We start from the raw sequence: 11,406 nt of genomic DNA on the forward strand, positions 1-11,406 counted from the left end.
CATTTATTATTTCAGTTTCTCTCATAGCTCTCTTAACACACATGGGCCTTACTAGTGCACATTTCCCTTTCTCTCTGTCTCTCTTCCTGCAGCAGAGCTGCTCAGTTCTGACTCTAGAGCCAGGAGAAGACCAGATGCTTTTGCCTCACTGGAACTCACAGTCAGTGACAACACCTGAGTTAATCGGATCTAAAATCAGGCTGGAATGGGATATTTATGTTCAGATGTGGACAACAGTGAGATTGTCTCAGAGAGAAAAAGAAACTAAAAATCCTATTGTGAAAACATAAGATCTTGATGGGCTTAGTTTTAATGAAAACAGTTGTGATAGCAGCTTGGTATTCCTTGAAAATCTGCACAGGCATCCACTAATGTATATTAATAGTCACTACCTCATTTCTTACCTTTCATTCCATTTCAATTCAAAATGCCCATCTGGCCTATGTTGCCAACAAATAGCAAACCAAGTTCAGTCTTGATCAGTCCTGGGGATGTACTCACAACTCTGTGTAAGCACCTCTGTGTAAGGCACAGATTTAGTAATATTTTCCAGCTTGGATATGATGGAAGTGGACATCCATACCTTCCTCAAAGAGGCAGTTTGTTGAGCAAGTAGATGCAGCAATGAGAGAAATATAAAACTGCAGAATAAGACCAGATCATACAAACTGAGCACTTTATGAGGCATCACATCTGTGGCCGCTTGGAGGTTGCTGTGCAGTCCTAAAGGATCTTTTGCCCCCCATATTTCCTGGAACAAGAGGCTAAGAGATATGTTATGGTTGACATAGATAAGCTTTTATGAGGGGATTCATTCCTCCCAGAAAATGCACCACACAATGACTGAGGAACACCTTTCTGCCCAGGAGGTGAAACTGTGCTGGGAATCACGTAAATGCAAGGCAATGCCATCCTGAGAAAGCTCTGCTTGTTTGTTGACTATCAGTTTAGCTGGAGATTAGATAAAGCTTAATTAATGCAGTGCAGTTATGCTTTTGACATTAAATTCTTAACACAGAGATTAAAATTATTACTGAAAGTCACAGGCTGACTCCAGCAGAAAACAAGGGAAGAGGGAACATTTTAACCACTGACTCAAAGGGGCCTTTGAGTCAAAACAAACCATATTAATGAGTTGCTATCAGCTCCATGTTCACAGTCTCCATTGCTTGGCAGACCAGTATCACCCTGGGAAAAGCCCCAGAAGCAATCTCTCAAACATGCCCTTTTATGACCCCAGATATCTATTTTCTACATTCATTTGCAAATACCCTGCAACATGTAGTCAGAAAGAGATCAGATGCACCGACTCAATGATCTTAAAGGTCTTTTCCAACCTAAATGAGTCTATAATTCTATGATTCGATATTGGAGCTGGCCTTTTATCATTGGGAAAATGCCAACTCATTTACGTGAATGTTCACAGGATAGCTGTGGCTTTGCAAACATCTTACCAGAAACCTTCAGGGTCACTGTCATCTATAAATAGGTATCAGCAGCAGCCTCATTCTTCCCAAAAAACTTACCAAGACCTCTATATTTTCCAAGCAGATTCTGGTCAAACAAGTTAATGCAGCACAATTAGTGCTTCTTGCCTTTCACACTATTTACAGTCACAATGCCATCCTCTGGGTGACAGCAAATAATTCCCCTTCCTATTCTTCTGATCAAATGAATTCCCAATAAACCCAGAACCCAATTATTTCTAAATCCTTTTTAGGGGTCAAATTAATGCCTGGTTATACCACTACAGTTGCCAAAACCTTTGGATGGTTAAGTGGCAGCCAAATGGAAAAGAAATAGACTGAAACTGGAATGGTGGCTGAGGGCAAGAATGATTCACAGCAGGAGAGGTGACCACCTCAAGCTCCTCAAAACACCTCTAGAAACAGGACTAAGTAACAGAAGGGTATCCTGAAGTCTGAAAACACCTCAAGTTCATGAACCGAAGTAGCAACACGAGGGAGAAGAAGGGAGGTGGAATAAATGCAGGCAGAAGCAGTTTGTCGAGCCCTTTCCCAAATGAAAGCAAAGCCCAGAACCTAGGGCTGAGGACAGCGAGGCAAAAGGCAGCAGAAAGGAGGTGAGCAAGAGGCGAGGCTGTGGCCAGCTGATGTCCAGACCTATGGACACAACGTCAATGGGAACAAGGCCAAAATGACATTGAATCTGCAGAAGCATCATCAAAATAGCATCCCCCCAACTGAAACGCCACGAGTCTGAGGGCCAGCTCCAGGCCAGCTACTGCAGCCGAGTCAGGCGCTTCTCAGGGGACGTGTTCCAGCTCATCCAGCTGACCTAACTTTGGCTCTGTCCCCGGCTATCGCGCCCAGCGCTGTGTCCAACCATCCAGCAAGGCCACAGCGCCTTTCAGCAGGACAAGGGGATCACTGGGAGAGCAGATCCAGTGCAGTGGGAGCCAGCAGCCATGAGGAGGTACCTGACAAACTGCCCCTCTTCTAACCTGGCTGCATTTGTAGATGAGGAGCTGAGTGTGTCCCTCCAGGCAGGGAGGATGGGTATCCCAAGGACAAAAAGTGTCAGGGAAGAGGAAGGCATTCCAAATGACCCCAGGAGTCTGTCCATGCTGCCTGTGGAGCTGGCCTGTGGAGGGAGCAGAAACGATGGATGGGAAAATAAAATGATCAGTTAAAACATTTGTATTACATGTGGAAGAGAAGATATGGAAGGGGAGATAAGTTACAGCATGCTAAGGCTGCAAATAGTAATTTCCATTTTCCTCTGTGATGCACACATTGTCCCCTTCTGCATGTTTTCCTATGGAAACAAAGAACTTTTCACCCCTCCCACTGACTTTAATAACTTTTGAACTTATTGGCCAATTTTGACTGAATTTATTGAGGCAACGATATCAAAGATATCATCCCTGTAAGAGTTTGTCAGGCCAGGCAAAGAAGAGAATTTTTCCTCTTTGAGAGACCAATACAACCTCACCATTTTCTAAGCAACAGAGAATCCATGGGTGCACAAGCCTCTGAAGGGGTGAGGAAAAAAAAGGGCAAGAGAGGTGTCCAAGCACCAGAAACAGCTCTGGCCAAGCTCTCCTGATTGAGGCCAATTAACCACTAGACACAATACAGAGCTGGTAATTCTTTGGAAGACATTCTACTTGAAATGGCAAAAAACAAACTCCCTTTTCCTTGCACGTGCACCACAGGTTTCAATGCCAGGGCAAATATGGGAATGAAAATTCTTTGATATCCTTCCTTCTCACTCCTTCCCTTTCTCCCTGGGGACAGAGCCCTCTCCTGCCTCCAAAGCACAAGTGACTGGGAGGCCATTTGGCATGGCTGCTCTCCTACTTTTTGGCTGTACACAGGCACTGCTGAAAACCAACCCACATAAACCACCGGGATAGGAATGGAAAGCGTAGCAGAATGATCATACTCCTGGTAGGAGGCCAAATGCTAACAGTGCAGAAGCCTGTATGGGTTTGTTAACCTATTAAAATAACATAACTCTTGCCCCACCAGCACATTCATACGTGGCTTCTGCCACAACAGGTCAGTAAAGATTTATTTACCAGGCCTGCAGCACAAAATGCTGGCTGGACCCTGCTGGGAATCTGCATAAAAATGCAGTAAACAGCAACAAACACTTTGGTGCTTCTCCTTTTGCTGAAAGTGAAGCCTCCAATGGTGGCTATAAATCTTTTGCTGTCACTTGCAGAGGGTATTTACTAATTACAGCATCAGCACGTCTTGTGCCAGTTGTAGGTCAATGGGATAGCCTAGAAAAGGAACAGAAATAGTTTTGCAATGAAGGCAGGCTCAAAGAACACATGTCTCAGCACTGATCTCTCCACTGCTCTGGCAGCAGCACTAGGAAACTAAGGATCACAATGCAGAGAACAAGGATGTTAATTCTGCCTAAATAACAGACCGCGTTTCCTCTACCCGGCTGTTCTGAGGAGCTAATTACACACATTCCCGAATCAAAGAAATAGAAAACAGTCTGCAAATGATTGCAATGTTGATGTGTTGGCAGTCCAAACCATGACATATGGTCCTTCAGTTTGCCATCCTAGAGAACAGGCTCACGAGCAACCCTCGTAACGCAAAATTGTGTCATAAATAACAGAAAGAGGCTGACTCTAGAAATGAGCTTGAGGTGACCTCCCTCCTCAGCCCCACAAGAGACAGTCAGTGTTTCACAGAGCTGCTGCCAGCCTGGCCATAGGTCCCCAAATGTACCTCCCTTGAGGGGGAAGGAAGGTGAATCATATCCAGGCAGGATCCTGGCTCAGTCAATACCCACACGCAAACTTTGCAAAGCCAAGATTTCGGCACCAACGCCGACTGGACACGCGTGTGCCACCAGACCCGCTCTGGGACCGCTCTGCAGCCGTGTGCCGGCCCCTGAGCCACTCAGCAGCAGGATCCAGACCTTCAGGTTCATCACTGGAGCCCCATCACGGACCTGGTGGAGTGAGGGATACCTGCACACACCAGGAGGGGAGAGGGGTGAGGCACGAGCACGCCGAGGGCTTTCACACGCCTTCACCCACAGCAGTCGGCACACGTTCGTCACTCCGGGCCCAGCCAAGGAGGTGAGCATTGCCCCCGGTGCCACAGGGCTTGGGCCATGCCCAAAAGGGAGACCCTCCTCTCTCCTCCTCCTCCTTCATGCTGCCCTTGTGTCAGACACTGGAAAGATTGATGCCTCGAGACGTTTTGGGATGCAGGTGTGTGGGGCAGGGCAGCTGGGGCCTTGCCCTGGCGGGGCAGTGCCCTGCCCCTCACACCCCACCCCTCTGGAGCTTCCATCCCAGCCCTGCAGCCGTGCCAGTCACGGGCACAGCAGAGGCAATGCTCCACACCCACCCCTGCAGCCCCTGACCCAGCTCCTGAGTGGCCAAGTGACCACAAGTCCCACCTGGGACAAGGGCTCAGGAGGGCCAAGGGGTGTTTAAGGCTGAGCACAGGCCATCATGTTTAACCAGACCCTACCTCTCCTCTACCATCGCTGGAACCCAGGAGGTGGTAGCTATATGTGTGCTTTTCCATATCTTTTCTCTCTCTCTCTTTCTCCTTCTTCTTCTAATTCCCTCTGCTTGGAATATTTTGAGTAATTTAACATCAAATGGGCTTAAACTTTGCTAAGTTTGATGGGCCAAGTTAATGCTGTGAGAAGTGCTCTATGTTGATTGAATGTTGTACTTGTGCTTTTGCCAAACTTTTGCTGATTTTCTGAATTTTTTCGGTAAAGTCTTTAGTGTTGCTTTGACCCCTTAAGAATATCTCACTGGTATTTCTCCTGTGCATCCAACTCAGAGTACCTGAACCACTGTTAAGCCCTTTTAAAAGGCTCATCAAGGTGGTTGATTGGGGTCTTACACCTTGCCTCAGCATTTCCTCTGCCTCCACTCCAGCAGTGCCTCACTTCCTACCTTTGCAACCAGACCCAGTGTCACCATCCCCACCTCAGGCCGTGCTCAGCTCCCCAGGTCACTCTCTATCCCCCACGGACACCCAGTCCAGCAGAACCCCTGAGGACCAGACACTGCTCCTCCCCAGCAAGCAGAGAAGTGATTTTCCCTGTGCAAAGGTTAAGGACAGAGCTGATTTATTTTCTCCTTGCCTCAGGGATACAAAGTTCAGCTGCACAGAACAGCATCCCTACATCGAGCGGCTCAGAGCACTGAGATCAAGATTTTGGCCCAGAAGACAGGTAACCCTGGCTCCCCTGCCTGCGTCCTCAATCCATTCCCCTCCTGCCCCATCAAGCCTGCAGGGCAGGAGAAGCAGGCCAGGAGGAGTGTGACCTCCACTGCTCCTCCCTTAAGGTCATTGTTTTGAGCTTGTAGCTCAGAATGGATAATTTTTATGTGCTCAGAATCTGCTGTGGACACTGTGGACTTCATTAATCCAGAAAAGGCTAAATGGGCACAGTACCTTTGCACTTGCCTGCCTTACAGCACAGTGAAATCCCAAATTCTGGTGCACCGAGAGGCTGTTGGTTGCTTTGCTCTCATCCTGCCTGTGTTTGGCCTTCAAACGGGCAAATGTTACTCTGGTAACAGAGCAGAGGAAAGCTGAGGTACAGAGAGAGGCCACAGGAGCATTGTGCCTCTTCGGAAGGAGACAGCACATAAACAGGATTAAGGAATTTTGCATAGTTCAACCTGCCAGGTCCTGTGAAGAGGAAATGTAGGCAGTGCCTGCAGCCCTGATTCAGAGGAGAAGCCTTTGAAATGCTTGCCAGGCAAAATGTGTTAAGATACAAGCTGCTTTTCCTCTGTAGCAGGGTGCAGTGCAGGGAACAGCCCTCCCTCTGTGGAGCCCACCCCACACCAGGCACAGTCTGTGGTGCTGAGACAGATTTCAAGAACCCTGGGAGCCAAGCAAAGCTGTCCTGATTCTGAGTCACAGCCTGGTGCTGGTGCTGGAATTCAAACAGGGAGATCCCCTGCAAGATGTTCTGTTCTGGACCAGACTGAAAAATTTCACCAAGAATTGGTTTCCCAGGAAGAGCTTAATTTTTTTCACCTCTTTTGTGTTGCTGTTGTTGTTGTTGAAAAATGCCAAAACTGAAAATATTTAGAATGGGGCTGGTTGTATTTGGGGTTTTCTTTAGGGGAAGGGGCTGGATCTGGGGTTATGTCTAGAGAAAGTGTTTGGATTTCCAGGTGAAACTGGCTTGTTCTGACACCTGGTCTCAGAGCAGCATGTCTATCCTGCAGTGCTTTGGGCAATGCCCTGTGGGAATGCAGTATTAGAGACTCTGCCCTCAGCAGTCTTTCCCCCCAGGAGGAGAGGATATGCCTGTAACTCACCACTGCTCTGGGACAAGAGAAGCTGCCAGTGTCCCTCCCCAAAACCAGAGCCCTTCATATCCAAAGGATGAACATTGATTTTTGTGAGCTCTGTAAGCCAGCATACAGTGAAGCCTCATGGGGCTCTGCTTATCAGACCCAAGGGAAAGATACTGGGAGAAAGGACAGGAGCGCTGCAAAACCAAGTTTCTGCTGTGTGATCAGTTCCATGGAGTGCCATCCCAGCCTGTACCGTGTCACTGGGCTGCCATGTTCTTTACTGTTGGTGGCTCTGCCTTTTTACCCTCAGGTTTGCCTGAGGATGCAGCACAGAGCCAGGTTTGGCCACTTCAGTGGAGCTGGAGAAAGGGAGCAGAAGGAAATCAAGGCAGAAACCGGCACAGCCTAGGCATTCCCTATGGCACAGGGACAAGAGCAGCATCCATCATCCCTCTGGGGTAGGACTGAGGCAACCAATGCAAGGGGGGGTGGTGCAAGGTTTTGGAGATTGCCTGAGTGCCCAGGGTGCTCATAGAGAATTTGGCTGCTTCTACAAGCAAGGGGAGTGGGGCAGCCCCCAGGCAGCTGCCAGAGATGGAAAGTGAGGCTGGTGATCCTCAGTGGGAGCTCCAGGTTGGGCAACCCAGTCCCATCTTTGCAAGAAGTCTTCACTCCTGGAGTATTATATTTCCAACCAATTCCATCTAAAATGAAGAAAAAACTGAGCTTTTCATACATATACATATATATATATATATATATATATATATATATATATATATATTTTTTTTTTTTTAGGGTTTGTTTAATTATTTATTTGCAGATAGTAATGCAAAAAAAAGTTTCTTCAAAGTTGGTCTGGACAATGTTCTGTTAAAACTCCCACACAAGGGGCACCCACCACTAGTGAATTATAAGGAACACAGTGAGGAGTCATGTCTGGTTTCCCTGCATCTAATTGGAATTTTCTCTCTTTCACATCATATCATACTTGTTCTACCCCTCAGGGTACTCCTGTCCTTGGATGAGGTTTTAGTGTGGCTGTTAAATCCTGTTTGAATGGACTTCCAGACAGCCTAGACAGCTGAAAGCCTGGCTGCACAGAATGCAGGATAGGACTGCTGGGGTGGGGAGCAGGCATGGGGAGAAGCTGCTTCAGAGGTCTCAGCTGTGCTGTGCAGGTTTCCAGAGCAGCCCACCCCTTCCCTGCTCTGCTGGGCTTGGGGGGCTGTGGGAAATCTGCTTTGCTGGCCCATTCCACAGAGCCCTGTGTCCAGCTTCACTGTCCAGCCACTCCAGACCTGCTGGCTCTGAGGAGCCCACAAGGGCAATGCCAAATGGGCAAGAGAAGATGTAAGCATGGAAGATTTGTCAAAGAAAACTTTTTAAAAATGTCACATATCCCACAGCTGTCCAAAGTAATAGCTCAGCTGCTAAAAAGGTAGAATTAAATAGGTCAAGATGTAGAGCTGTGCCACTCTCTGCCAGCTAAAGGAGCTAACTTCTTATCTGTTAGATTGTTTCATCTTTTGCTGTTCCAAGAATCCATCTCTCTGCTAGTAATGATGTCAAATAAATCTTCACTAAAATGTAAAAATGTTTATGATTATACTTACTGACCCGTTCCTTTATTAAATGAGGACAATAGGATGATGCCTTGATATTTACTAATGGGTTACTCCTATCTAACCTTTTCTTGTTCATCTAGATCATCTGTTTTCATTTCACCATTCAATGGCTGCCAATAAAATTAAGTCAATTAAATTAAAGGTCTATTATGTTCTTTCAAATCAGGCTGAGGCCTTTTTTCTTTCCCCAGTCAGTGCTCTGAGAAGATTTTTGATAGGGCAGCTGGGAAATCTGGAGCAGATTCTCCTCTGCTGGAAATTAGTTTAGCTTTTCAGAAATCAATAGAGAGGCATCAGCTTACCCCAGCTGAGGGCCTGAGCCCTGATGTGTGGGAAGAAGCCTCAAGCCTGTCTTTGGGCCAAGATTTAGGTCTGGAATCACTCCCTCATGCAATCTCAAAGACCTTGTCTACTTATCAAAGTGTTAGAAGTTACTTATAACATATATGGTGCAATTACACCATCATCTCTTCCCCATAGAAATACTCCTAGCACAGTATAAAAATGACCTTTTATATTTAACTTTAAATGTGAGCTATTGCCAAGAGGCATAAGTGAAATTGATAAAAGAGTCTAATGTTGGATCGTAGAATCTGCATGAAGCTGTCCTCTTTGGTTTTCTGATATCAAAACAGTTTATTGTAAATTTTCCAGCATAAACAAGACTGTAACATCTTATTAAGTGATGATTAAAATAAAACCAAAGAAGAACGTTCTACAAAATCCTAAATATTGCAGATATTTTCTGCAAAATTCTTACAGGGCTAGTGAAAATGTCAAGAATAAACCTAACCAAGGCACCACCACCTTGCTCAAGTGACAATCCTGAATGCTTTTTTCAACTTCTAAGCAGTGAGCCTCCCTTAATGCTCTGAATGCCTTGTCAGAAGTCATCTGTAAACTCTTAACTCATTATCTCAGTGCTGCTATTGTATTCAAAGCCCCAGCTCTCTGTTAGCAATCATATCAAAGGGCTGCTGCACAACTAGAAAGTGTTTTGTCTTCTTGCAGACTTGGTGGCAAAGTTAGCACAATCCTCACCAAGCCTAGGCAAACTCTGCTGTGAAAGGAAGGCAAATAAAGACCTGCAAGAGCTCCTTCACAGAGGCTGAGAGAAGAGACAATGTTTACCCAAAAACCGTAAAGCAAACTCAGGAATTAAGGCTGAACAGCTTTGTGTGTGTTTCCAAGTGAGAGACTTTGTAAGCAAAGCTTTATTTAACTCTCTGCTGTCACAAATTCAAACAGTGAAATGGCTCCTAACCCTAATTAACTCAAAATGTTTGACATCTTAGGAAAGCCTTGAAGCACAGAAGGGCTTCCTATCAGCCAAACCTGCAGTGCAGACCAAAAGTTTTCCTATTTGAACATCAGTTTTTCTATTTGCATCAGGCATCATATAAACTACAAGCAACCTCACACAAGAGCCAGCAACCTTTTTGGCTCCTAGAGAGCATTTTTCTAGGATAAAAGCTTTAAAGTGATCTACAGATTTCTAACTGCAAGCAGAAAACTCCAACTTCTTCTCAGACCCAAGGGGTGTGAAAATGAGTACAAGTGATTCGGTCACACAGTGAAAAGGCAAAGCAGAAATGTCTCTTGCATGGTGTTGCAAGAGGGGAAGGATAAGAGAACAAGGTCAGACCTTCCTCTGAGCTGATCTCTCTGCCACTGGGCAGAGGATGGATCAGAGAGAACCCAAAATTTCTACTACTACTCAGGCTAGTGACTGCCTGATGATAGAAAGCTTAACCCACTCTTTCCTCAAAGGCTCTTGTCTTTCATTTGTGCAGTTCCAACTCTAAGTGGCCTCTGAAATGATGCAAACAAGATCTGATTGCTCACTGCCTGTTAATGACCCTGCTGCTGTCAGCTCCATCAGCTCTGTGTAGAGCTCATTTCTGCTGAGCAATCACAGCTCAGTGGCTGGAAACCCAGAGATCATCAATTTCAAGAACTGCAAAGGTGAGCTTCCTCCTGGGAGATCCACAACTCCTGCAACTGTCAAATTAGTGGAGTTGTGCTGGGGTAAAATGATGCAAATGAGGAGAACACTTACTTGGCAATTTATGTGCTGTATCAGGAAAACGTTATCACCTCTGACATATCAGGGAGATTCTGTGTTTACTGACACCTTTGCACACAACAGTGATTTTGATGAAATCCTTGGGTAATGATTACATCAGGAGAGTTGCACCACTGAAAAAGAAATTGCAGCATTTTCCATCTGTGCTGCACATTAGATACCAGTGCTGATGACTTCCATGGGGTTGCCCCTGTGTAGAAGAGAAGCAGGAGAGCTCAGATTTCTGTGTTTCATCAGGTGAAGCTGGGAGCCACAGCCAGGAGAGCTTGGTGCTGGTGAGAGAGAAAGGGAAAGGGATGCTTATACCTGATGTGCTCACAGAAGGAACAGGGTTTGACCAACAGAAGCAGCAGGAAAATGACTTCTCCATCTCCAGATGTGCATCATGTCTATAACTCACTGACAATGGTGGGTTTTAACAGGAAGGAGAAGAATAAAAGCAAGAATAAACACTCTGAACAAGATAATCTGAGTTTGTATACAGCAACCTTTGCAATACAACTACTTTTTCCTTAAAGAAAGATCTTGATTTAAATCTTTAGATCAAGGTGCCCCCATGAGAGCTAGTGTTCCTATTGATTAAAACTGAAGTGTTGCTGTGATAAGGATTAGCCTTATCAGCCTGGGGGCTGTGGAAGAAAGTGCACCAGGCTCAGGGTAGGGGAGGGTGCTGGAAGGGTTTGTAAACATCTGGGACATCTGGGCTGCTGAGTCACATGTGCAGAGAGAGTCTGTGCTGCAGGCAATGGCCAGATGGCAAAAGAGCACAAGAAAAGCTGTGTCCCATGTGCCTCTCATACAGGACATGGCATTTGAGAGTGCAGTACAGGAAATCTGTGTTGAAAGGGGTGGCTGAGGGGCTTAGCCCTGACTGATGGGGAAGGGGTGTCCATTGCTAGAAACAGCAGAGGAGTGTG

At 46.1% G+C, this 11,406-nt stretch overlaps 1 long non-coding RNA gene across 1 annotated transcript; it reads left to right on the forward strand.

Moving 5' to 3' along the window:
• Positions 1–4,191: 4,191 nt before the first annotated feature.
• Positions 4,192–10,967, forward strand: LOC128803550 (uncharacterized). The gene is made up of 4 exons (XR_008435753.1): positions 4,192–4,570; positions 5,607–5,691; positions 10,197–10,368; positions 10,727–10,967. It is a non-coding gene; the product is annotated as an uncharacterized LOC128803550 (long non-coding RNA).
• The last annotated feature ends 439 nt before the right edge of the window (positions 10,968–11,406 follow it).

The sequence above is a fragment of the Vidua macroura genome, chromosome 2, assembly GCF_024509145.1.
Source record: "Vidua macroura isolate BioBank_ID:100142 chromosome 2, ASM2450914v1, whole genome shotgun sequence".
Lineage (NCBI taxonomy): Eukaryota > Metazoa > Chordata > Aves > Passeriformes > Viduidae > Vidua > Vidua macroura.